The following is a 27791-nucleotide window of genomic DNA, read 5'->3' on the forward strand; positions in this document are numbered from 1 at the left end:
AAGCAAGAGAGAGTCATTGTATCTTCTACCTTGGTGCTGGCTGGAGTTGGAAGGACATACCTTTGGATTTGGAGACATTTGGGCGAAGCTCTTAGAACCAAGCAGAGAGATAGACCTCTGAGCTAACTGGGCTATATTGAAGGAGACAATAAAAGATCTGAACTTTTATTACCTGGCTGTGTTTTGGAAAAAGAACACCAACATTTTGGCACCCTGAACATGGGGCTGACAGGCCCTTCAGTGGATTTCAGTGGAAAAGCTCCGATCCTGATTTCAGTGAAAAAGCCTGTGACCCTGATCGAGTGGAAAAGTCTCCTCAACCCAGAAATTAGAGTAAATACAACAAAGAAAATTTGTTAAAAGAGTTAAAGTAGAATTTCAGCTAAGATGGGACAGATGTTTAGAAAACAGCCTTCTGTTTCTGTTCAAGGAAAATGTTTAGAGAGCATTGTTAAAGTTATGGAAAGCCAAGGTTTGATTATAATTATGGAGCAGATCACTGAACTTTTACAAACTGTTAAGAACATATGTCCTTGTTTCTCTCTGGAGAAAGATTTGGATCTAGATGAATGAACTTAGTAGGAGAGGATCTTTGTCAATTCTGTAATAAAAATGGCCCTAACTCAATTTCTAAAGACATATTTAATACATATAATTTAATACAACTGGCTATAAGAAGTTATTTAAGTGTTAAAATGAAAAAGAAGAAAGTGCCAACTAAACTAGGTGATAAGCAGGAAAATTCAGATAAGAATGGAGTTAAGTACAATTCTGAGTGTGATACTTCACAGAGGAATTAGATCATTCCTCATCTCATGACCCTCCCCCCCTCATGGGTGGAGGAAGAAGAGGAAGAGAGAGAGGCAGAAACACAGTCAGAATATGACAAGATTAGAAGAAGCATTAATTAAAGCAAAAAGTAAAGGAAAAGATATATTTGATTTTATACGTGCACATCCTGTGATTGAAAAGTTTGACCCTTCAGGTCAAAAAGAGAGAAGATACATTCCTTTCAATTTGGAAAAAATTAAAGATTTGAAAAAGGGTTGTACTCTTTATGGGGCTACAATCATTTTATGTGAAGATGTTACTAGATAATTTGTCTTATGAAATCTTAATCCCGAATGATTGGAAATCCATAGCGAGAACATGCTTACAACCAGGACAAAATTTGTTGTGGCTTTCGGAGTTTCATGAATTATGTAGAATTCAAGCCCAATGCAATAGGCAAACAGAAGCTATTGGACAAATCACTTTTGACCAACTAGCTGGTGAAGGTCAGTATGCAGAGAATTCAGAACAGATTTATTATCCCATAACAGTGTATGAGCAAATTTCTAAGGCTGCAATAAAAGCTTGGTGTTCCCTCCCGGGACAAAAAGATCGAGGGGAAGCTTTCACAAAAATAGAGCAAGGTCCCAATGAACCTTTTGCAGATTTTGTGGGACGTTTGCATACAGCTGTAATCAGAACCATTGGAGATAATGCTGCTACAGAAATAATGACGAGACATCTGGCTAAGGAAAATGCCAATGAGATTTGCAAAAGAATTATATGGGGACTAGACAAAGATGCTTCTTTAGAGGAGATCATAAGACGCTGTGCCACAGTGGGCACAAATGCTTATTATACCCAAACTATGATGAACGTGGAAAGACAGGGTCCCTCTTGGCAAGGGACTTCTAGAGAAATTGGTTGGTGTTTTCAATGTGGAAAAGTTGGACATTTGAGAGCTCATTGTAGATATGGAGATAGAATGAGAAGACAGGGTGAGAGAAAACCCAAAACTCCATGTCCAAAATGCAATCAAGGCTTTCACTGGGCCTCTGAATGTAGATTGACTCAGGGAAGTGAAAGGCAGGACCCAGCTCCTAAGTATCAATCAAAGGACAGGTAGGGCATGATGGCAGCTGAGTTTACACCCAGAGAGTCTTTAGAAATTCAGGACTCTGATGTCATAAACCAACAGAAAAGCAATCAGGATTACAGTTGGGGAGAATACAGATTTTTCAACCCAACAGGGCAGAGTCCATCAGAAAGAAACAGAAAAAGAGAAAAACCTCTAAACAAAGGAGAAGATGTAAGAAACATTTGACACTGAAGGAGCATGACTGACAATGAGACTGTTAAAATAACTTTAAAATCTTCAGGAATCATTGGATTTCTAACACAAGAAGAGACTGTTTCAAATTCTTCAAAACAAAGGAGAAGATTCAAGAAACATCTGACACTGAAAGAGCATGGCTGATATTGGATTCTTGGCACATTAACTAATGGACAATGGATTTCTTTGGAACTATTTTTAGGACTTATGGAGATGTATAATTCTGTATGTTGATTCATGTTATGAAAAAATGTTTATTTCAAAGCTTACAGGAATCATTGGATTCCTGGCACATGAACTAATGGGCAATGTGTAAATGTGTAAATTCTCATGTTAATTCATGTTGTTTGTTACATTACTACTAGCCTGTGTTATATTGCTATGTGCTTATGTAACTATGTGTAATGCCTCCCATATTCATGGATTTATGTACACCTGTACACCTTGTTTCAAGTGAGCCCCTCTAGAAACCTGCTAATCTGATTTGATTTTCTATCTCCCTTCATGAGAAGTCAGGGAGGTCATGATTGTCTATGTTCTAAATCAAAAGAAAAGGGGAGATGTTGGAATCTTTACAAAGTGTTAAGCCATTAGAGTTAATAGAGACAATAATTATCTAATTTGGCATGGTTCAATATGATTGATTTGATCTTAGAAAGAGATATTTTGGGCCAGAACTTGAAACAAGGTACAACTGATGGAAACGATGCTTGTGTTCACACCTTTAGAGAGCTCATAAGTATCTAAGTACTCAATGGAATTTACACATTTGGGAGAGTTCAGGGTTTAGAAAGAGATATCCGAATTCACACCTCCCTTAGGGCCAGAGAGCACTCTGGGAGATAACCCAGAATCCCTCTCCCTCTAGAAGGCAGAGTTAACCTTTGGAAGATCATATATATAGAGGAAGTTCTTAGAGCTTGGGAGAGTTTTCTTGGGAGAGTTTTCTTGAGAGAGTTTTCTGGGGAACATCGACTGGGGTCAGAGACAGAGCACTCTGGAAGAAAGCCTACAAGCCCTATCTTCGAGGTAAGAGAGATTCATCGTATCTTCTACCTTGGTGCTGGCTGGAGTCAGAAGGACAAACCTTTGGATTTGGAGACATTCGGGCGGAGCTCTTAGAACCAAGCGGAGAGATAGGCCTCTGGGCTAACTGGGCTATATTGAAGGACACAATAAAAGATCTGAACTTTTATCACCTGGCTGTGTTTTGGAAAAAGAACACAACATTTGCTATGTTGTGGTCCACACTCATTTTCCAGTGTTCTTTCACTGGGCGTAGCTGTTTCTGTTCATCACTGATCAATTGAAACTGATTTGGATCCTCTCATTGCAGAAGATAGCCACTTCCATCAGAATTGATCCTCATATAGTATTGGACAAGATCCTAGCGTTAAGTAACCTCCTTTTTCTAAATTTTTTTCTAAATTGTGAATTTTATATTCCAGTGAAAGACCTGGCCATTTCCTAGCCTGAGGAGTAATTGTGAACACACATTTAATAACCTGTACTCTTCTCATGTCAATCCTATACAGGATATTCTTAAAAAAGGAAGTAGGAGCATAGGACATGTAGATTATAGGAGGAGGAGGAAGCAACTGACCTATTATGCCTAATATTATATATCAAAGTAGATAATATAGGAAGTATCTATGGTGTACTTAGAAGCTCCAGCCATAGGGAGAACTAAAAATTTGTAGGAGACAAAGTCTAATACAGAAGCCAACAGGAACTCAAAATACTTAAGGCCTCAGATGTCCATATGGAAAATACACAAGGTATAGGAAAAAAGCAAGATATAACCTTATGACCTTAAGTGTCCTAATCCAAGGAAATAAATTTCAGACTATAATCATGGAATTCATGAGCAGAATATGGTTCTGAAGAAACACTTATTTTTCCAAAGGAACAGGATAGAGTTTAAATTTTTTTTTTTTTTTAAATGCATGTGTACGGAGCTGCATTGTATGTATTCATAAGTAGATCCAAGAATTACAGTGGGTAAATGTGATAAGACAGCAGTGTCTACTGTCTGCTGAGTGATGGTAAAGGCAGAAGTAAGTGGTTTTGTTGTTGGAGTTATACCTAAATGAAATGAAGAAATAAATGAGAAGTTTGAGGAATATCATCCCTGCATGGAGGTATGATAAAATAGTAGTGATGGAGGACTTATATTTTCTGGATGTCTCCAAGAGTTTTTCCATTGTCAAAAAAGCATGATGGCTAGTTAATTTCTTGGTTTCTCTAGATATTATAGTGTGACCCTTCAAAAGGTATGGGAACCAATCACAAGATTCCTGTTCCATACCTAGTTCCGGTGAATAAAGAAGCAATGACAGGAAACTTGTGGAATTGTGACCATTTTTCTATAGTGAGGTACTTTTTAGAGAGATTTCAGAGAAAAAATAGATTCCCATGGCATAAGATTTTATAAAGGAAGTCAGCCTAGATATGACAAACCCTCAAAAAAATTAAATATTGAAAACACGAAACAATTCCAATGAAGAAAATGGAGTTGTCTTAAGAGACTGATAAGGACAACAGCTATTCCTTGGTAAGTAAATGACCAAAGGATATGTATGTGGGGAATTTTCAAAGGAAAAAAAAAAAAATCTATATTATCAACAACTATAAAAAATGCTCCAAATCACTGATAGTTAGAGAAATGTAAAATACAAAGAACTCTGAGGATTATTCCCCATCAGATTGGCAAAAATGAGAAAAAAGGAAAATTACACAATTTTTGGAAAAAATTGTCACAGGAATACACAGTAAAGTTGTGGCAGTTTGGAAAGTGATTTTGAGGTATGCCCCCAAAGTCATTAAACTCCATTAATCATTTCTCTCCATAATTAAGTGCTACAAGGCTTATATATTCATTGTTCAAAGAAAAAAGAAAAGGCTTCTCTGGAAGTCTATCAACTCTCTAGAAAGTAAGTGGAGGTCCATCAAAAAGGATTGGCTAAACAAACTTTTGTGCATGTAATGAAATCTTATTGTTCCATAAGAAATGAGAGGAATCATTTCAGAGGATCCTGGGAAGACTTTGTATGAACTGATGCAGGGTGAAGTGAACAGAATCAGATGGACAATGTATAGAGGCTTAACAACTTAGAAATGGACTTGAGAATTTTGGTCAATGCAATGACTGAATTTTGATTTCAGAGTACCTTTCATGATGGATGCTACCGACTCAGAGAACTGATAAGATTCAAGATTCAGAATAAGCTGTACAGTTTTTGGACGTTGTCAATGTAGGGATTTGTTTTGCTTGATTGTAAGTATTTATTACACGACTTTTTTTTCTTTTGGGGGAAGTAGGAGGGAGCTATAAGTGGGTTATATATAGGATAGCTTTAAAAAGGAGGTACAGTGAGACATTTTAAAAAAATATACAGAATAAGTCAGAAATATTCATAGTTAAAGCAAGATAAATTATTTAAAAAGAAAATCAAGCTATATATAATAGTTTCATGAACAATCCTTTTTCTTGTTTTGTATATGGAAATGTTAAGTTTATTTGATATTTGTAAAGTTCAGAATAAAACAATTAAGAAAAAAGAAAATGTATAAGAAGTGGATATAAATACAACTAATGGAAATGGAAATGAAAACATGGCACAATCCTGTAAGAATATTATTAAGAATGCCAAAGCTCAGAATGAGCAGAGGATGATGGGAAAGTTGAAAAAAAAACAACAACCCAGAAAGGGTTATGTATGTTGGTTTCCAAAATAGGGGATAAGAGAGATTAAGGAAGGGAAAAGAGACCTGTTTGGGAGTGGATGAAACAATAATCATTGATGAATGAGAGAAGATACAACCATTTTTAAGTGATTATTTTTCTGTTTTATTAATAATCTACCATTAGTATTAGAATCTAGGAGTTTTTCTCTATTTTTAAAATAGTATTTTATTTTTCGAATTACGTGTAAAGATAGTTTTCAACTTTGATTTTTGTAAGATTTTGAGTTCCAAATTTCTTTTCCTTTGCTTGCTTATCTCCCCTTTCCAAGAGAGCAAGCAGTCTGATAGAGATTAAACATGCACAATCATTTTAAACATATTTCCATACTAGTGTTATGAAAAAAAATCTGAACAAAAGGGGAAAATCACAAGAAAGACAAAGTAAATACACACAGAAAAAATGAAAATCATATGCTTCAATCTGAATTCAGTCTCCATAATTCTTTCTTTGGATAACAGATGGCATTTTCTATCTCAAGTCTATTGGAATTGTCTTGGGTCACTAAATTTCTGAGAAGAGCTAAATCATAGTTAATCATCACCTAATTTTGTTCTTACCAGGTACAATGTTCTCTAGCTTCAACAAGAGCAAAATCATAGTGAATCATCATACAATCTTGCTCTTACTGGGTACCGTGTTCTCTAGTTTCTGCTTACTTAGAATCAGGTCTTTTCTGAAATCCACCTGCTCATTTTATATAGAACAATAATATTCCATTACATTCATATAATGTATGAATATAACTTATTCAGCCATTCCCCAACTGATGGTCATCCACTCATTTTTCTAATTCACTGCCACTACAAAAGAGCTGCTATAAACATTTTTGTACATGTGAATCCTTTTCTCTCTTTGGGATATAGACCCAGTAGTAACACTGCTGAAAAATATTTACAGTATTATAGTCTTTTGATTGTAGTTCCAAATCACTCTCCAGAATGGCTGGATCAGTTCACAATTCCACCAAGAGTGCTTTAATGTCTTAGTTTTTCTAAATTTCCTTCAACATTTATCTTTATCTTGTCCTGTCATCTTAACCAAACTGAGAGATGTGAGGTGGTGCTCCAGAGTTGTCTTAATTTGCATTTCTCTAAATCAATAGTGATTTAGAGCATTTTTTAATATGCCCATAGATGACTTTAATTTCTTTATCTGAAAATTCTCTTCCTAGAAGATACAACTATTGCTTTCTTTTCTTCTGTTTTCTCCTCTTAAAAAAAATTATCTTTGGATTGGAAAGAACAGAACCAAATTGACTCTTTACAAAGTCAATATCCAAGATAAGTAGTGAGATAGCAATAGCAACTTCCCTAGATGAAGTCAAATCTCCAAAGATAACTATATTCTAGAGTACTGAAACCACAGCAGAAGTGATTGTTGAGCCACTGTTGGGGATTTTTGAAAGACCATAGAGAATGGGATTTTGAGAGATTTACCATTTTCTACTTAAAAAAAAAAAAAGGAATATGGCATTTGTAAGTTTATAAAGTTAGTGAGATTAACTTCAATACCTATCAATCAAAAAAATGCTTTTTGGTTAATTTTTACACCACCAGAATTTCTCTTGTACTCCTCTTTCCCTTCCCAAAGATCCATCTCATAAAACAAATAATTTTTAAGGAAAAAATATCAACAAAACTCATCAATTCAGCAAAAAAGTATGAAAATGTATACCTTTCACCCCAATGGACCTGTCTCCTTTGCAAAAGAATGAGGTTGGTGGTAATTTCTCATAATCTCATATTCTGCATGGGTGATTTTTGTAATTTTGCAGCATTCATTTTTTGTGGTGTTTTTTCTTCTTTAAATATAATAATAGATGGTTCTCTCTGGGAGAAAGCAAGTTTCTCAGGGAGGTTTTCTGGAGGCAGCCTTAGTTTCAGTTACAATCAAATAATCACCCAAAATGCAGCCAGCTGGTAAAAATGCAAACGTTTATTTTCTCCTTCCAAAATAGCCTGGTTAGTTGAGGCCTATCTCTCTGCTTGGTTCTAAGAGCTCTTGCAGCTTTGTCCTTTGCTTCTGCCTCTGCTTTCTTCAGCCTCCAGACAGCACCAAGGTGGAAGATAAAAATGAATCTCTCTTGCCTCAGAGAGAGGGCTTGTGGGCTTCCTCCCAGAGTGCTCCTCTCCGACCCCCGTCAGTGTTCGAAGTAACTCTCTCCAAGCTCTAAGAGCTTCCTGTATATATATATGAAAGGTTAACTCCTCCTCTGAGAGAATGGGATTATGGGTTATCTCCCAGAGTGCTCTCTGGCCCTAACAACTTCAAGGGATTTGTGAATTTGGATATCTTATACTAAACCCTGAAATCTCCCAAACAGGTGAACTCCATTGAGTACTTAAATATTTATGAGCTCTCTAAAGGTGTGAACACAAGCATTATTCTCTATCAGTATTAGCAATTTATCACCTTGTAAGGATTCACTCTAAGGTGTGAACCAATAAGCACGCTATCAATTCCATTGAGTTAACACCAGGATTCTGACATCTCCCTTGAGTTTTCACCTTGTTTCAAGTTGAGTTGACACTAGCATTCCAACAATTTTTGAATTGTTTTGGTTATTTTCATTTAAGTTGTTATAATAATTGTGTGTATTATTAATCGGCTCTGCTTGCATCAGCCTTCATCAGATCATGTAAGTCTTTTCCATGGTTTTCTATATTGATCATATTACTCATTTTTTATAATATGGCAATATTCCATTTCCATAATTTGTTTGTCAATTTCAGTCTATGGGCATCTACTTTTGTTTGTTTTTGGCTACTACATAAAGTGTTGTTATAAATGTTTCGTATAGTAATGAGAAATACATATACTTTTGAACATTCTCATTTAGATGTCATGACTCTTAGCTCTTGTTTCTCCAACAATTTATTCCATTTTATATTTTCCCTTCTGTTTATCCTTCATTAGATTAGTCAAAAATTGAATGAGTGATAAGTATTCTACTATTGTTGGATTATTGTATATATTTTCTTGGAATTCAGTTAATTTTTCCTTGATCTGTTTAGATACTAAAGGTATTCTGAAGGTAATTTTCTAAAAGCATTGCAAAGCATAATACATTTTTATCTGTGGCTCCTTTCAGCATAATGTAATTTCCTTGTTCATCTCTTTGTTGTAAATTGTTTTTTCTTAATGTAATAACGTGATTGCAATTCCTGCTTTTTAAAAATATTCATTAGTTGTATCTGTATTTTGTTCTTGCCCCTCATTTTTTGTGTGAACATCTTTGCTTTTTAGGCAACATATTGTGGCATTTTGCTGTTGCATCGAATCTCTCTTTTTTGAATTCTTTAATTCATTCTCATTTAAAGTTATGAGTTGGATTTAAATTCTTATCCATTATTTTTGTTTGATTTATTTTTTTACCTCACAGCTTCAAGCTCTCCCTCTCTTTCTTTTGTCATTTTTCTTACCTTTGAAATTACTTGTCTTTTTTCTTCCTTTTACTTATCTATTTTCCCCTTTTTCTCTTTGAGAAATCAACTATTAATTTTATATTTTTATTTTCTGTAACTTGCTTTTGTTTCTTTGTCTCTGAATTTAAGTTCATGCATTCAGTTCAGCTTTTCTTTCTGAGTTGTTTAAAAGTTGTTTCCTTATAAAGTACTTTAATTGAAAGAAAAGTTTTATCTGCACCACTAGCTACCCTTATATAATTAGAAGAAACCTATTATGTGTATATCATTAGTTACTCTTGGAGGTGGACTAAGTTAATCAGAGTTTCCTACATGGAAGTGGAGGGGTTGTTGCTAGTTCACATTCCTGATTTCTGGCTAATCATATTGTCCTCCATTCCAGTATTGGCTTCTGACTTTGTAACTAATCATATTGGTTTCTATCCATGATACTTCCTGTTCTTTGTCCTCTTGTACTTCCTAAAACCATATGAAGGATTGTTAACTTTACCTTGTAGTTTTTTGGCTGTCTGAGGAACTAAGAGATCCCTTTTATTGGTAACTGGGCAGAGAAGATAGAAGAAAGTGTTGTCCCATGGTACACATTTTCCCCATGTCCCTGATTGAGTGATACACTTCTTCCTGCAATCACTTTGATGATTTACCCCTAACCATTCTTTTCTGGGTCTATGCCCTCTGTTAGAGGACTGACTGCTCTGTTTTTGAGAGGGTATACCCTCTGTTTTCAAGGTAGTGCTCTTTCTAGGAATTAGGATGTACAGATTATACCCATTAAAAAGGTCTACATCTTTCATTACAGAGTGTTATCCCTTCATGAGTGGGGATATTCCTTAGATGGACCTCCCCACCCATCTAGATGTTCCATTTTCTTTCCTCTTTCTTTTCTTTTGTCACTTTACTGGGGGCTTAACAGTGGCTAGCTTGTGGTAGGTATTTAATGTTTATTGATTAATTCTTCTGTAGGCTGTGAGACTGCAGTAGTTATTCTCTTTTCTTCACACATTCCCTCTTTTCCCTTTTCTTCCCCTTCTTTCCTTTTATGTGCCCTCCCATTATTCTCACAAAAAGTTGATTCACATCTAGTCAGCATGTTAATGAGATTTTGGTCTCTGTGGCTGCAGATTAGGTTCTTGACCATTACTTCTACTTGGTTCTATTTTCATTTTTATCTACATGCATACTTTTAGAAACCTCTTAATAGTTCCTCTATCATTTTGTTTTCTTAATGCCATCGGGTATCTTAATCTTTCTAGCTTCCACCCCACCCCCTTTTCTGATTAATTTATTTAATTCCTTGTATTTTCTTTGCTGTTTATTCAGTGCACATCTTTTTTTCCCTCTTAGGGAAGCTTTACATGTCTGTCTTTTTCATTGATTAGTTCAGATTTGTAGAACATGTCACTTGAATTGTATCTCTAGCTGCTTCAAGCTCTTTTCCTTTTCTACCTTATATATCATTCACTTTTCTAGTTTCTAATCTTTGCTGAATTGCCTTGGATTATTTAAATTTCTTTTCCTTGGTATTAGAAGTTTTTCTCTGGGTTGGTAACAGATTTGTTTGTCATTAGAAATGTAAAATGTAATTATAATATGTCTTGAAGTTTGTAGTGTAGGGATTTTATTTTTGTATTCTATTTCTGTTGGCATTTTGCTTTCTGTGTTTAGGTTTTTTTTAATTAATTCTTGCATTATGTATTTTTTAACTTGCATTCTTATGGGAGATCTGTGATCTTTAAGTTGATGCTAAGAATTCTGATTTTTAGGTCAAAATATTTTCCTTGTATTGTATGTTGTTATTGTTATTGTTGAGTTATGTCTGACTTTTCATGCTTCTGTGGATCATATTTTCCATAGAGGTTTTTTGGAATGGCTTGTCATTTCCTTCTTTAGTGGATTAAGACAAACAGGGTTAAGTGACTTGCTCAGGGTCACACAGCTAGTAAGTGTCTGAGGCTACATTTGAACTCAGTTTTTCTGACTCCAGACCCAGCACTCTATCCACTGAACTCATCCTACCCTTCTGGCATAAAAAATCATTTTTTTTGGTTCCTTTTAAACATTGTTGCTCTTTGTTTTTCTTCTAACATATTTGTCTTTGACTTCTCTGTATTTGTGTTCCCAATCATTTGTTCTCTCTTTTGTTTCTATAGAAATTTTTACAACTATAAGGATCCAAGTTTTTCTATTCTGCCAATGTTTTCTTTTGGGCAGGCCATAGGAGAAGACTTATCTCTCTGAAATCATCCAGGAGCATCTTGTATTATTAGTTCTCTGTTCTCTTGGGAATCAACTGTATCTTCTTTGTTGATTCATTTTCCTTTGCCTTGCAAATATGCTTTATCTATCTATCTATATATCTATATCTATATATATATATATCTATATCTATATCTATATATATCTATATATATATATAATTTTTTTTTTCCAGAGATGTTTAGATTTAGAGATGATCTGGAGAACCTATTACCTTCTTATATGTACTGCCTATTGATTTATCTGTTTATGCTCAAGCTTTTTAATTGAATTTTCCAACTACTGGGAGATCTTTGGTTATTCAGAATTTTTTCTTTTATAGTCCCTTATTTTTGCTATTTGACTCTTTTTCCTTCGATGGTCAGTAGGCTGGACGTCAAAGGTTTCTCAACTTCTCAGAGAGAGGACACTTCAGCTTTGATGTCCTTCTACACACCCCTACAGGTGGATGGGGGAAGGAAGGAAGGTAGTGGGTAGTTTCTTTTTGCTGTTTGTTGTCCCAGAATAATGGAGTAAGCATTGGGGGTGGGGTACACTTAGAACACTTTGATGTTAATTTTTCAGGTAGTTAGATTTCTTGGTCTATTGGCCTAGCTGCATTTTTTTTTTACCATTTGGGCATAAGCCTTATTTTGGTGAGTTTTAAGAATCTAGGAGGATCAGAAAAAAAAGTCTTCATGTTGTTGGACACATGATCCCTAATAGAATTTTGGATTATATTGTTAAAATAATAGTTGTTGATTATCTAGAACAGGAAACAATATTCTGAGAGTTATCATGATTTTATCATGAAGAGGGAATACTATTAGCAATATTTCCTTCAAAAAATAACACTTTATTTCCGAATGGTAGAAGAATAAGGGGATGTTAGGTATAGTTTACCTAGATTTTAGGAAAACATTTGGAAAATATCTATCCTTCTGGACAAGATGAAGATTTGTAAACTATACAGCAATAGACAGCATTTATTAAACTCCTATTCTGTGCTAGGTACTGTCCTAGGTTTTGGGGATTATTCTCTTTTGTTCTTGAAGAAGAAGATCATGAAGTCAGGGAGGGTAATGCACATGCAAATGAATTGGATTTAAGTGACTGTGCAAAGTCACCAGCCTCACTTTTCTTTCTGGAGTCATTTGGGTCCATGGCAAGATATAGATCAGAATGATTGGTGATATAAATATAATCAAGGAACCAATCTTACATTTTAATTAGGAAGACAGTTGCATACACACACACACACACACACACACACACACATATACACACATATAATACAAAAATAAAAATAGTTTTGGAGGGATGGCAGGAGAACTTGGAATCTAGGAGAAAAGGGTTCTTGATAAAGGTGATGGATGCCTTAGTTAAGTCTTAAAGGAAAAGAGGTAGGCAGAGTAAAGAAGCAGTGTATATTAGGCATTAGGAATGGTCAGTGCAAAAAACCCAGAGACAGACAGAGTGCAGTATGTGAGGAATAAAGAAAAGGACCGTTGGACTGGAGATGGGACATTAATGGTTAATGAAATTGGAAAGATGGGTTGGAGCCAAGTTGTCAGGGACTTTCAAAGCCAAAGAAAGGAATTTATTACTGCTCGTAAAAATATAAGAAGCTACTGGGACTTAAGAGAGTGACAAGGTCAGATCTCCATCACAATAAAACTATTACTTTGGCAATAATGTGTAGGATGGCCTGGCTAGAAAGAGAACCAAGTTAGCATTTAGGAGCCTGTTTTTCAATACACCAGAATGAAATTGGTGGTTGTGGAGGGGAGAAGGGAGGGGGAAGGGCAGGGTGGCAGAAATCACAAGTTTTGACAACTGATCTATGCTGCAAGAGTATGACTAGAAGATAATGGCAGGGTGCCAAACCTTGTCAGTACAAGAAGAATGGGAAGTTTGGAAGAGGGTTGGTTGAGTTTGAAGGAGAAAAAATAAAAGTTCTGCCTTGGACATTTAAAATTTGGAGCATTTCTGGGATATACGATTAAAATTGTCCAATAAGCATTTGGGAATGTAGGATTAAATCTCAGGAGAGAGACTAGGACTGATTATATACATGTTTAAGTTCTCTCCAGAGGGATGATAATGAAACTCATGGGAGTTGATAACTAAGAATTTGGTCGATTTTTAAACTCTTTGGCAGGACCCCAAGTTAATGCTTTGATGTTAGCTTGGAACGACTTATTTATGGTTGTGTATTGTATCTTTTATCACTTTTATCAAATTGGGTTAATGCATAAGTCAGTATTCAGCAGACATTTATGCTATATAAACATTTGCTAGGTTATTATGTGTTAAACACCATCTTAGATGCTGGGAATACAAAACCAAAGGGGAAAAAAACCAGCTCCTACCCTTAGGAGCTTATATTTTATAGGAGAAGACTATACACATAAGGTACGTTAAAAAAAAAATCTCCAAAGTAATGTGAGGAGTAGAGGGATGGAGAAGGGACAAGCATTTGAGGATGTGTTTTTTGAGCCAAGAGCCAAGTTTTAAAGGAAACTACTAGTAATTCTGTAAGACAGAAGTGATGTGGCTGTCTGTTTAAAGCATGGAGCCAGCCTTTGCACAGGCACAAAGATGGAGATGGAATATTGTATTGAGGAATAACAAAAAAATAAGTTTGGCTTTCCTGTAATAAGGCCAGAAAAGCAGGTTGGAAACAGTTTGAGAAGAGCTATAAATGTTATATATAGAAGTTTGTATTTGATTCTTGAGATAATAGAGTCACTGGAGTTTAATCATATGGTCAAAATTGTGTTTAGGAACATTATTTTGGGAGCTATCTTAGAGGCGTATTTAGAGAAGTGAGACAGAGGAGATCAATTTAGAATGCCATGAAATTGACATGGTGGTAACTGATTGGATATTTGGAATGAGAGTCAGTGAGAAAGGCCACTCTTATAGTGACTAGAAGGATGTTAATATACATAGGGCATAACATGCTTTTGCTGTTACCCTAATAAAGCTATTATGAGGGATAGCTAACATATGAAAAAGTCAGGATCTAAAATGATCTTGACTGGATTAAAATCTTGTATTGACTTGAAGAATATGAAAACGAACAATTGGTAAAATGGTGTCTTGAGAATGAGATTTGAGATTTTGAACCCATGTATTACACTACAGTGATGACTTGGAATAGATTTTATTTAGCAGGGAGTAGTAAGAATGTAATTACTTAAGAGTCATGCAAATATAATCGTAAGGATTCTTAAGTTACAAATGAAGGGAGAGGAAGAAAATTATATAATGGAGGTTAGTGGATGGATACGTAGGAAACAACTATGATGTTAGGAGGAAGAATAATAATTGACACAACATTCACAGGAAACAAAATCCAAGATTAATAACAATTATGGCATCAAATATTTAAAATACAAATGCACAAAGTATAGATAACAAATAAAAAGATCTAGAATTTTTTATTGTAAGATGTTAAATATTATAATAAATATTTTCATTGAGAGTTGCTTGGATGACTAGATTATAACTGAATGTATTTGCCATCATTGTACATCACAAAGATATGCTTACATATGTGCCAAATATTAATAGCAGAGTAGTAGTAGCAGTTTTGTAGTAGCAGAGAATTGGAAACAAAATAGATGCTCATAAATTGGAGAATGTTTAAGGGAGTTATAGTACATGGAAATAACAAAATGTACTATACTGTTAGGATATGAAGAAGGTGGTGAATATGGAGAAGAATGGGAAGATTTATGAACTAATACAGAATTGAAGGACCAGGAAATATACACAATGACTATAATAATATAAATGGAAAGAACAGCATTAAAACAATTAACACTGAATAAATACTATGAAATTATAATGACTAAGTCTGACCTCATAATAAACTCATTACAAGTCAACAAGATCAAATCAGTTCTAGACACAGTATTTTTAAAAGATTGTTAATAAATTAGAATGTTTGGAAAATGGTGACCAGGCCATAAAAGAAGCAGTAGAAGGAATTATAGATATTTTTCCTTGAGAAGAGATTAATTAGGGGCACATGATTTTGATAGTCTGTCATCTAGGAGAGAAAGGGATTGTTTTGCTTGGCTCCAGAGATTAGAGGTAGAAGCAATGGATTGAAGTTGCTTAGAGGCAGATTTAGATTCAATATACGAAAAAACTGCCATACTGTTAGAACTGTACAAAGTAGAATGGATTGTCTTAGGAATACATTTGAAAGAGCTCATTGTCTATTTCATAAAAATATTCTCTTGGGCAAATAAAAGATCACTTTAAGAACTCTTGTTGTTTTATAAAATTATACAAGATTCCGTAACTGATTTGACCAAAAAAGATAAGTTTATTCAAATATACATTAAATAATAATATCAAGCAAAATTCAGAGCACTTACTGTGGAAGACATGGTATAAATGGAATCTAAATAGATAAGGGATTCCCAGTCAGTGATGATATTCTTTTCATGGATCACAGAGTGCACTCTTTGCATGAACCCCTGAGATGCAGCAGGTGACTCCACAGTGACATTCATGGTCATTTGAAAAAGAATGGCCTACTCAGCTACATTGGAAAAGTGAAGTGAGCAAATCCATGAGATCTAGATTACTGCTTGCATTTGGGTAGGCAGTACATTGAGAGTGTGTGCTTGTGTGCATGCTCCTCGAGTGGGTATTCATCATCTGTGGGAGATTTATGGAAAGAAATGATTTAAAAAAAATTATATAAGATGAAAAGGCCTGCATGGAAAGATTGATGTGCAGATGGAAGGAGTTTCCTAATGACGATGAAATCACAGATCATTGAAGTAGCATTTTGCACAATAAACTTGCCAAAAAAAAATCTTAAGATACTGCTTCCAAGTCATTCTATTTTTTTCTTGCTTCAGAGTTCTGATGTTGATGAACTTTAAGGTAAAGAAAGAATTCAGCACTCAGAAATGGATGATTGAGGGGGGAAAAATCCAGTTTAGTTGTGGAAACTGTGCAACACTTAAAATTTTTTGCTTGGAAAATTTGTGGCTTGGAAATTAATACATCTCCCTCTGCTAACAGATGGAACTGATTTATAAACACAGTTGTTGGACCTTTTAGTTACTTCCTGTTTTATTTTTCAGTCTTTACTAAGTACTGCATTTAGAAGGATAATTAAAAGTAGATTCAATTTTAGTTCTGTAATTCTGTTTAAAGTAGATTCAATTTTAGTTCTTAATAGGACATTTAAAGATCCTTTTTTATCTAGACCTTTTGTTTTACATCACATTAATTTCTGAATATGTCATTCTTCTCCCTTATCCAGTAAATAATGAATTGAAACAAAAGATTTAAAAAGAAAGGCAGAAGGAGGAAGCAGGTCATTAAAATTAACCCATAGAACATAGCTTATAGAATATATAGTACTCTATACCTGTAGTCCCTTACCTCTGCAGTTAAGGAAAGAAGATTCATTCTTTCAGCTCTAGAACATGTTTTTTTAGAAATAAGAGAAAATTATCATTGCTTGAAAAACTTAATTTTTTAAAAGTTTGGCGTGAACTTTGAATTTTTATGGTGACTTTTATATATGTTGAGTTTGTGAATTAAGTACTTGTTGATACTAGAAATATCAATTCTTCCATGATATTACAAAATATAAAGTGATATACAAAATTGTACTGTAGTGATATGAAAGAGTTAAAGAACTTTTTTTATTACCAGGGAGTAACCTAAGCATTGGGGAAAATAGATCCCAATGAGTAAAATATTGTTTATAGCAGTGTCTGTGTAGGCTAACAAAGTAGCTATTATATGATCCTCAATGGGTGCTTACAATAGCTTTGGACACTAGAACTGTTTATTGAGAGAAGAAATGTTAGCTAAGATGGCATAACTGTTCTCTGTTCCTTTTTAGATTAAAAAATGCTTTATCAGCCTTAGTTTGGAAACAAAAAGAAGGAAACTTTTGGTATAAAGTTTTAGGAGTTCTTTTACCACATACTAGTTTGAGCTTTTGATTGATATTAGAATATCTAGTCTAATACTGTCCTTGTCAAGGGAGATTTAATTTGATGTGTAGATTATCAAAAACTTTGGTTTTGAAATTATAGAATAAAAATTTTTACACTTTGATATCATCTTAAAGTTGATGACAGGAAATTCTCCTATAAGTAATGATTCTTCATTTTATTAAATTCCCTGAGTGATAAGGATATTCATAACTGTAAGGATGGAACAGGAGGGTACTAGGATATAAGACCTAGTTATCTTCATTAACCTTGTGGGACCAAAAAGTGGATTGGTGAAAGTGTTGTTAGACTATGCCCACTCTCATTGTGTGTTCTCTTGATATTGTGTAGATAACACACTGGGTGTCTAATTTTTTATTTCATTAAGAAAAGCAAATTTGTTCCTTTTTAAGTTTGATGCTATTATAACAGATTTTTTTCTTTATGGCAAAATAGCATACAAATTAAAAGTACTGAAGGTTTCCAGACAAGATGACACCTTCTCAACCTATTATTTTCACACTGCTTTTACTAGTTAGTTGTAATCTTCTTGTCTTAAAAATGATCCTACACACAAAGGACTCAGTTAAACAAGTAACCATTGCTATTCTAACTCTAAAAAGATAACTTTAAAGAATAAGAGTAGGAATGGGTTTTTACTCTTTTTCTTCATATTCCTTAGCCTATCTTTTAAAAAGCATTTAAAATATATTATCTCATTTAAATTATGCCACAAGGTTAAAGAGGGCAGAACAGGTATTACTTTACTCATTTTATGAGTGAAAAAGCAGTCTGAGCTTCAGGTAAATGATTTGGAATTATTTTTGGAGGAAGAAATGGTTTTCTCATTTTTTTCAGGTTACATTAATAACTATAAGATAACATCTTATATACCAGGATTTCTTAATTTTTTTCCACTCATAACCTTTTCACCCAAGAAATTGTTGCATAGCCTTAGTTATAGGTATAAAAATTAAACATTTACTGATAACAAATCATAATTTGATGATCCCTACATTTAATTATGAGACCCCATATGGGGTTGCAATCCACATTTTAAGAAATTTTGCTGTATACCATTTGGAAGATGTTAAGAATAATTGTTTTAGTGCCCTTATAGAATTAGCCTACAAAGTATCCTAATTATTACTCCAAAGGATTGTACCTTGGAGGCTATATTCCCTAATACCTGTCTTCATACCCTGCTCATATAGTTCACTCTTCAGGTAGTTCATTCAAAATTTTTGGTACAAGGAATGTTTAACCGTTTTAATATATCACTGGAAAAAAACTATCGGACATTGGATATGGTGGTACATACTGATAGTCCCTGCCATTGGAAAGTCAGAGGTTGGTTGAGTTCCGAGTGGTAAGAGGGCTGTGTTTGAGTGTCCTTAGTAAGTGAGCACAAGTTCCAGAAGTAATGACTACCAGGCTGCCTAAGAAGGGGTGAATTGGATCAAATCACAATAAAGCTTCGGTTTTAGTCAATATTAGGAATAGGGCCCATGAGTGGCAACTGTATTTCTAACTTGGGTTGAAAGGAGACCCAGTCTTCTACCTCCAACCCTCGTTAGTAGTGCTTAATTTTGTTATAACTACCAGAACAGATTTTTTTTAATGTGATCAATAAACAATAAGCACAGTAGCATCTTAATTCTCTGTATCTTTTAGTTCATTGTAAAATAGTTAAGATATGGTCAGTTTTTGAATATTGCTAGCATATATTTTCTCCTATCAATATTCCTATCTAGAATGACCTAAATTTTATATGTATATGACCTTATAAAATTTTGATATAACTTGAAGAGTAGGTATAGATAGATATTGGTAGTTTTTCAGGTTCTCTCAGTCTCCTTTTGAGGGGGAGGGTAATATTAATGGGATCTAATTTTTTTCCACTTAGTCTCTTCCTCTTCTTTAGATTGCAAGAATTTTGGTTCTTCCTTGTTTTTTGTTTTGTCATCCATCTTCCACATGCTGCTGCTTATATACAATTGGTCAAGTCTAGCTGCTTTTCCAAAACATTTTTGTTTCTTTTGGGCCATTTCTACCCTCTTATATTATAGGGAGATAGAGAAGGCATATGGTGAATGTGAGAATAATATAACATAGAACTAACCAGTGCAGAACTGTGAAAGCAACCCTTTTGAGGCAATCCTTTTGATATTAGTGTTTTCTCATTTTGTAGATAAAAAAACAGGCTTAAGAGAGATTGTAACTTCCTTAATTAGGTTCCCATCTTTAATAAAACTGTAGAGACTTAAATTTCATATGAAGTTTCTGATGATATTGATGTTCATTCATGGGGTTAATGTGTATATATTTTTTCCCATTTCTTGTTTACTTCTGGTCAAAGATAGTATTTATTAGATTTTGCTCAGTCCAAAGGACTGAACCCTAAACCATTTACTTTTTCATTTATTACCAGTTGTATTGCACAGCAAACAACTTCCAAACATAAATCTTTTCACATTTTTCTATGGAAATTAAGAGAAGTCTCAGGAGAATGGGTTGGGATAGAATTAAAAGGTTTTTTTAAATATAGATTTAGGAAAGTAAGCAGAGAAAGAAACCAAAAGAAAATAGATAAGTGTTAGATATAGTGATAAGGTTAGGATTAGATAGCTGCTATAGGAAGCCTATTTCTAAATAAGAGTTTATGAATTACATATATTTTAAAACCTAAAATATCAATTATCAGTATTCCTTGGTATTTATTTTATGAGTCAGGATGTGTTAACCAGAGGGGCTCAAAGCTTTTCTTTCGAAGGCTATATAATATACAGAGTCTACAATTTATAAATTATGTTTTTCTTTTATTTTCTTAAAAATTCATGTTTTCTTGATATTCTATGTTATATCTCTTAGACCTAAAGTGATATTTTTTTCTCTGAGACTTCTTTTTGGTATTATAAGCTCATATTCTTTTGCCTTTTGAATCTGTTAAAAATTCTACTCTAGAGATCTGCAATCTTCATACTTTTTTTAGGGCACACACTGGAATTAGTCAGCTAGAGGCTTCCTTTAATTATCTTTATTTCTAACATTATCAGTTATATGCATCTTAACTCTTGTTTTGTAAGATATGCATCTTATACTAGTGGCCCATTGATCTCTTTCCAAGCAGTAAAGTTCACTCACAGAGTCACTATTTTTCGTTTTTCTTCTTTCTTCTCTGTTGGCTATACCTGCACTTGAGCTTTAAAAAAAAAAAAATCCTAATGTAATTTCCTTAAAGCTCTAACTATACCAAACACAAGTGGACCAAATTTCTGCATTGCCAATTTTAGGGATTTTTCAGCTAGAATTTCACTTAACTTGTACCTTAACGTTTTCTGCAAAACATTTATGATTGGTTTATTTAATCCAGTGAGTAAAAGCAATAAAAAAATTGAAGAATGCAAAAGGTACAAATAGAAGTGCTAGAGTCCATATGGAGTGATTGTATATTCTAGCTTCATTTTTCTTTCCTATCCTTGGATCTTCTACATCTGTCCCTACGGCAACATCTACCTAAGAGTTGTATTAAGTGAGTCAAATGGTAATGTACCGTTTAGTGAAATTTTTTTGATATGATTCTAAGTTATTTTCAAGATTGGTTGAAGCATTAACAGTCTCATCAATAGTGTATTTGTATGTCTCTCCTCTCTGAGCCTATAATTGCCATTCTCTTTTCTCATTTTTTGCATGTTTTTAATATGGTTATTGATAGCTTGTCAGTAAAACACTACTGTGTGACAGGCACTGTGTTAAGGCTAAAAAGGCCAAAAAAAGAAAAGATAGTCTCTGTCCTCAAGGAACTCAAAATACAGTGAGAGAGAAAACAAGCAAACAAATATGTATAAGCAGGATATATTTAAGATAAATAGGAAGCAATTTAAAAAAGAAGGTAGTAGAATTAGAGAAATTAGGAAAGCTTTCTGTGCAAATGAGAAGATGGGATTTTAATTTAGACTTAAATTTGTGAAGGACTGTGATTCTTGAACATAGGATTTTATATTTGATCCTTTAAGAGATAGGGAGCCACTAGAGTTTAGTTGGGAGAGGGGGAGGAAGGGGAAGATAGTTTTCTTTGTTGGACCGAAGCTTTAATAAAATTTTTGGTGATTTTAATGGATAGATTGGAGTGGGTAGAAACTTGTGTTACGTCAGTTGAGAATTCTTGTTCATTGTCAAATGTAATGATTTTTTCTTAATCCTTATCCTTAACTGAAAACTTTGACACTATCTTTCACTCTCTTATCTTATGAATAGGATGAATTGAAGAAGCAAGGAGTACTGGATGAAGGAAGACCAATATTGGTTGAAGCTACTTGTAGTAGATCAGATGAGGAGTGATAAGAGCTTGAGTTATGGTAGCCACTATGAGTGGGGAAAAGAGGATGTATGTGAGAGATTTGGGCAGAATAGAAATGACAAGGCTTTGCCATTGATTGAATAAAGTACATGAGGGAATATGAAGAATTGAAGGTAACTCCTGGATTTTATATCTGGGTAACTGAAAAGAAGGTAGTGTTCTTGAGACAGATTAGGTAGTTAGGTGAAGGGGACAGGTTTATGGGGAAAGAGTTCAATTCTGGACCCAATGAGAGTTTGAGATACTAAGAGACAATCAGATGATAATGTCCATTGGGCAGCTGGAGATATAGGAGCTCAGGAGAGAGTTATGGTCTTAAACATATGTAGGGCTGGGTATAATCTGTCTGGAGATGATAATTAACCATGGGAGCAGAAAAGATGAAGAGATTGTACAAGAAAAGAGGAAAGGGCGCAAGACAAAGTCTTAATCCACTTGTCGATGGATGATCATACATAAGATAATAAGAAGGATTAACTGGTCAGAAGAAACTGGTCAGAAGAACTACTAAGGAACAATATCAAGAAAACCCAAAAGGTGCAACAAAAAGTGTGAGGTTTCTATGATAGTCAATTAAACTCATGATGATTATGGCCAGTGTGATTTTAAGAAGTTCCTAAAAATGGTATTTGGTTTAACTACTGAATTAATCTACCCCTTTAGTGAACTATGGGTTCGATACACCTTTGGCTTGTATCCTCACCCTAATATTTTCTTGCAATCCATTAGAAAACACTAGTTACACATGATACTCTTTACATTCTGCCTTGTATTATTTCATACTTGTTTTATCCCTTGTACTAGATTAAGGTATCTGAACTTTGTCAAAAGAATCCATGATAAAAACAATCTCATAAAGCCAGTGGTGGACCCCTTCTTAAAATGCATTTAAAAATGTATAAAATAAAATAACTCAGAATTACAAAGGACACTAATCAAATTAAAATAAGATTTCATAATATTAAAAAACTGAAATCACACACCTCAGATAAAGAACAATTATACTAGATAGAAATTCTTTGAAGAAAGCAGTTCTGCCTTCCAATTTGTAATCTATATTATTTGCAATAGCCTTGAACATAGTAGATGCTTCTTAATTTTGAGTGAATGGAAGCAACAAGGAACTTTTTTTCTGTCTTGCCTTTCAGTATCAATAATGATAGTCCCTTGAAAATAATGAGATGGCACTTTTGTCTTTTTCTGTTTTTTCCCCTCTGGCCTTTTGGAGAAGTACAGAAGAACCCTTGACTAAAATGGGTTTGTATTTGAAAGTCAAAAAAAAAAAAAGACTTTTTTGAGCATTTTGCTGTCACTTCCTCAGAGCCAAGAAACAGGCTCCAGCCCACATACAAAATAGTGTCTTCTGAAGCCCTGGGAGGACAGTAGTAGTTTCTACATGATTCTGACCTCCAGCCCTTTTTAAGAGACTTTTATTTATGGAGCCTATAATAGTGCAGTGGATTTCACAGCAGGATTAGAAATAAGAAATCCAAGGCAATATGTTTTGAGAATAGTGGCAGTTATTTTCATGGGCTTAAGTAGGCTAGATGCTACTGAATTTGGGAGTACTAAGAAATGAAAAAAGTAGGCCTATGAATATGATTTTGCTCTAGATTCAGAAATAGTTGGAAAGTTTTGCATATTAATGGTGGATGCATTTGTCTTTATTCTATTAATCAATACTTTCCTTGTTTTATAACCAGATGTGTTACGGTGTATGTAGATTCTGCAGAGTATGGAGAAACAGTTCTTCTTTTTTCTTGTGTTTGAGGTTACAGTACTTGACCTGCTGTTAGAAGGGTTATATACAAGTGCATAAAAGATCTAATCTTAGGTCATGACTCACTTTTCAATTAAAGAAAAATGCTATACTTTTATCAAAATAAGATTCCCCCCTCTCCCCCTTTTTCTTTCTGGAGCAAGCTTTTAAAAACTTCAAATACACTGGATTATTTGTCATATGTTGTGGTCTTATTTCTATCATAGGATCACAAATACAGAGCTCATTTTTTTTTAATCAATGGAGAAATTTAGCCCTTAGAGATTTAATCACTTGCTCAATACTACACACAACTAATAAATATCATAGTTTCTTGTATTTGTGATTTGGTTGATTTGTCTTTATTTGGCCTGCCTTCTGACTTTGAGCAGTTGGTAAGACTAAAATAGGCTTCTTGTTCTAACTTTTATTTGATTTGATGTTTGTTGACTATCTACCTCTCCTCCAATATTTTATCCCATTAGTCATTGCATATCTTTTTAAAAAAACTTATAAAATTGTTTATTATTTTTATAATAGCTTTTTAATTTTCAAAGTGCATGCAGAGATAGTTTTTAACATTCACCCTTGCTAAACCTTGTGTTTCAAATTTTTCTCCTTCCTGCCCTCCCCTTTCTGCACAAGAAAAATCAGATCAAAAAGGAAAAAAATGAGAAAGAAAAAATAAGCAAGCAAACAGCAAGAGCAACAAAAAGGTGAAAATACTATATTGTGTTTCACATTCAGTCCCCACAGTCCTCTCTTTGGATGAAGATAGCTCTGTCTAGCACTAGTCAATTGGAATTGCTCTAAATTACCTCATTGTTGAAAAGGGCCAAATCCATAAGAGTTGATCATCACATAATCTTGTTGCTGTGTACAATGTTCTCTTGGTTCTGCTCATTTCACTCAGCATCAGTTCATATAGATCTTTCTGAAGTCATCCTGCTGATTGTTTCTTACAGAGTAATAATATTCCATTGCATTCATATACCATAACTTATTGCATATCATAAGGGTTCAAAATCTGAAGCAAAAATATCTCTTGAAAATGGAGGTTAAGTTTTTGTAGGTCAGTACTTTAATTAGGCTTTTAATCATAAATTAGAGCAGTTGTTAGTCACAGATTTAGAACAGATTATAATCCCTTCTGATTTGGATGATCACTTTTTCCTAAAATAATTAGGATTGTCATAATCAGGAATGACAAATTTTTGAAATTTTCTTGAATTTCTTCTGTAATAGGTAATAAGACCTTGACCTTATTGGTAGTAATAGCAGCAGATTGTCTAGTTACTGTATGTTCTAGTTGCCTTTCTAGCTTAAAGCTGGTAGTATTGTAAAACCTTTGAACTTGGTGGGCATATGAATGAGCAGGAATAAAATTGAGAATAAAGAGGTGGTTAGAGTTGGTAGTTAGACTAGGGAAAGCTATTAGCTATTCATTGACTCTAGCACCCTCTCATTAAGCTGCCAATTACCAAAGAACCAGGGGAATCTCAAAAGGAGAAAATTAATAGCATGTCAACCCAAGGCAGGATTTGAATGAGAAATATTCTAGTCAGAACCTGGATGTGGCACTGTTGACAAAGCTTGGAATAGTGCATACAGTGTTACTGCCCATAAGAGAGTTTTCATCTTCACTGTAACATGTATAGTACTATAACACTATTATAAATACCTACAAAACAGATCTTTCTGTAATTCCAAATAGGTACTTATAAAAATAGAAATTTGAATTTTCTTTGTGCCCTGCATTTTGCCATCTAGGCAGTGGACTGCCCCTGGTCCAAGTATTGGGGAAGCCCTGACTCTGGAAACATGTGGTTTCAAAAAGATAACAGTAGACTAGGCTTTCTAATAGCCTCACCAAAAAAAAAAAAAAGGAAAGAAAGAAAGAAAATGATACTAATGAGAGTCTGTGATAGAAAGTAGTAAAGCCACAGTTTCATTTTGCCTCTCTTTTGAATTTCTCAGATAAAGCAACCAGATCGGGGATGAGTTCTAAGACTTACACATATGGAGGTGACCAGAAAGATGAAGGGGAGGTGACTTTGCCAGTAGTGAGCTACAGATTTGACACCCAAGGGACACCACATTAAGAGGAATCTTTGGAGAAATAGCTTCACCAATCTAGAAAGCTAGAGTTTGATACAGTGTCTTATCCAAGCAGAATTGAGGCGAACCAAATTATAGAATACAAGATCTGGAAAAAAGATTTTGTTCAGTCTTGTAAGAGAAGGATGACTACGAAATATTAAGGCCTTTTTCCTCTTAAAGGATTCTCAGGATTCTCAGCACTTCTATATACTTGTAAATTTTCCAAGCTTTTAATTTCCCATAGTGCTTAATAACTAGACCTTTAAAAGTATTAGAAGATGAGTTGTAGCCCCATGTCTGCTTCCCCTACCCCCAGCAGATTAGGAGAGAAGGGGAAAGTTTGTATCCTCTCCGGTTATCTTATTTCAGTTGAAAGGACTCAAGGTCAAGCAGAGTAGTGGTAGCAGGTAGTTTGCTAATAAAGATGGACTGGGGAAGGGACAAACCAGTGCAAGTCAAGACCATCCGATTTTGCTATCCGAGAGAGAAAAAAGTGCTCCTATGGTACTGTCTTCTGTTTGGAAGAAGTTTTTTAATAGTCTTAATTTCAGTGGTAGCTTAAAAGATGGAATTTCTCTGGTTACACCATATTGCTGATTCTTACTGCTCCAGTAATTCAGTAGTAAAGTATTCTGAGTGCAGGGGAAAGAATGAAATTGTCAGTCACTGAGTGATATTTTCAGTCAATCCTGATGAGTCTGAATCCTGCTCTGCTGATTAATAGTATGATTTGGGGCAAGTCATTTTAACCTGTCTGGGCCTCAGTTTCCTCCCCTATAAAATGTGGGAGTTGGGCAGCTAGATGGCACAGTGGAAAGCACCGGCGATGAAGTCAGGAGTACATGAGTTCAATTCCGGACTCAGGACACTTACACACTAGCTGTATGACCTTGGGCAAGTCACTTAAACTCAACTGCCTTAAAAAAAAAAAAACAGACAAAAAGAACCTAAAATAAATAAATAAAATGAGGGAGTTGTATTAGATGAAGGTCACTTCCAACTTAAGACTTATTATCACAGTTGTTTGACATCTGCAGATATCTGGTAAAATAGTAAAACCAGAAGTCACCAAAGTCTTCACTGGAATCCAACTGAAACTGTAAGAAAGAAGACTCATTTTACCTATTAGCTGTTAGAGTGCAAACTAGTCTTAATGGTCTTTAGCAGTGATATTTTATGTGGCTATCAAAATATGCCGTAGTAGTTTCCACTTAGAACCAGAAAGTAAAATACAATTTATAGAATTTTTGAATTTGAAAAAGAGTCAGAAAAATGTACTGAGGAAACTCAGAGGAAAAATATGAACATGTTTGCAGTGGTACTGAAAGGATTTGATAAAGTCCCCAAAGGAGGAGTGTGGGAACAAATCTGAAGATATTTTTGATATTTGATATTGAGGAAAGGAAATGTGGGAGGGACATTGCTACAGTTAATCCTCAACTTTGGAGGGGTGTGGGAGAGGAGGGGAGAGTAGCATTCCTAGAAAACCGGAAAAAAATAAAAAATGCAAATGTTGATACATATGGTAAATAGGGAGTTAGGTTTCTTGAAGACCAAAAACTAATTTTTTCCAGCTTACAGTGGCTGCAGGCATTCTGGCTATAAAATTTATCTAACACCTTTATTTTCTTACTAAGCCATAGCACTGACTAAACACTTAGAATTAGAATCCCTTTGCAAAGGACTTGCACTGTGCTTTGGGGGCCTAGCTATAAGTTTTAAAAGCAAACAATGAAAATATGCAGCAACTCTATAGGAAGCTCTTTACAAAGGGTGGAGGGTACTGTGAACAAGACCAGTGGAGCACCCAGTTGGGTACCAGTTGTCCCACAAACTTGTGCACATTGTACCTCTCATTTTCCCCCCTCTATTGTACAGAGCCACCAGTATTGAAAGTGAAATTGAGGTTAATAATAAAATCATGAGAATGCCTGAAATTGCCAGAGTTAAACTGATGAATGTCGAGAATTGATTGCACATTTTATGCAGTTTGTAAAAAGATCAGTCTTTTCACTAAATATTTTGTAAATGTGTACCTATTATGAGTGCCTATATAAGTTAATATGAGTTATTTCCCAA

General features: G+C 34.5%; 1 protein-coding gene and 1 long non-coding RNA gene across 7 annotated transcripts in view; one reads left to right on the forward strand and one right to left on the reverse strand.

The window, feature by feature from the left end:
* FAR1 (fatty acyl-CoA reductase 1) overlaps positions 1-27791 on the forward strand; it is a 97020-nt gene that overhangs the window by 21184 nt on the left and 48045 nt on the right. For 2 of the 6 annotated variants that reach the window (XM_031942041.1, XM_031942039.1), the window contains exon 2: positions 5270-5381. The exons of the other annotated variants lie outside the window; for them this stretch is intronic. The gene's annotated coding sequence lies outside the window, so the exon portion shown is untranslated. The remainder of the gene's footprint in view (positions 1-5269; positions 5382-27791) is intronic. 6 annotated transcript variants of the gene reach the window in all.
* Positions 1-27791, reverse strand: part of LOC116419833 — a 72177-nt gene that overhangs the window by 5599 nt on the left and 38787 nt on the right. The window lies entirely within an intron of this gene.

The sequence above is a fragment of the Sarcophilus harrisii genome, chromosome 6 (assembly GCF_902635505.1).
Source record: "Sarcophilus harrisii chromosome 6, mSarHar1.11, whole genome shotgun sequence".
Lineage (NCBI taxonomy): Eukaryota > Metazoa > Chordata > Mammalia > Dasyuromorphia > Dasyuridae > Sarcophilus > Sarcophilus harrisii.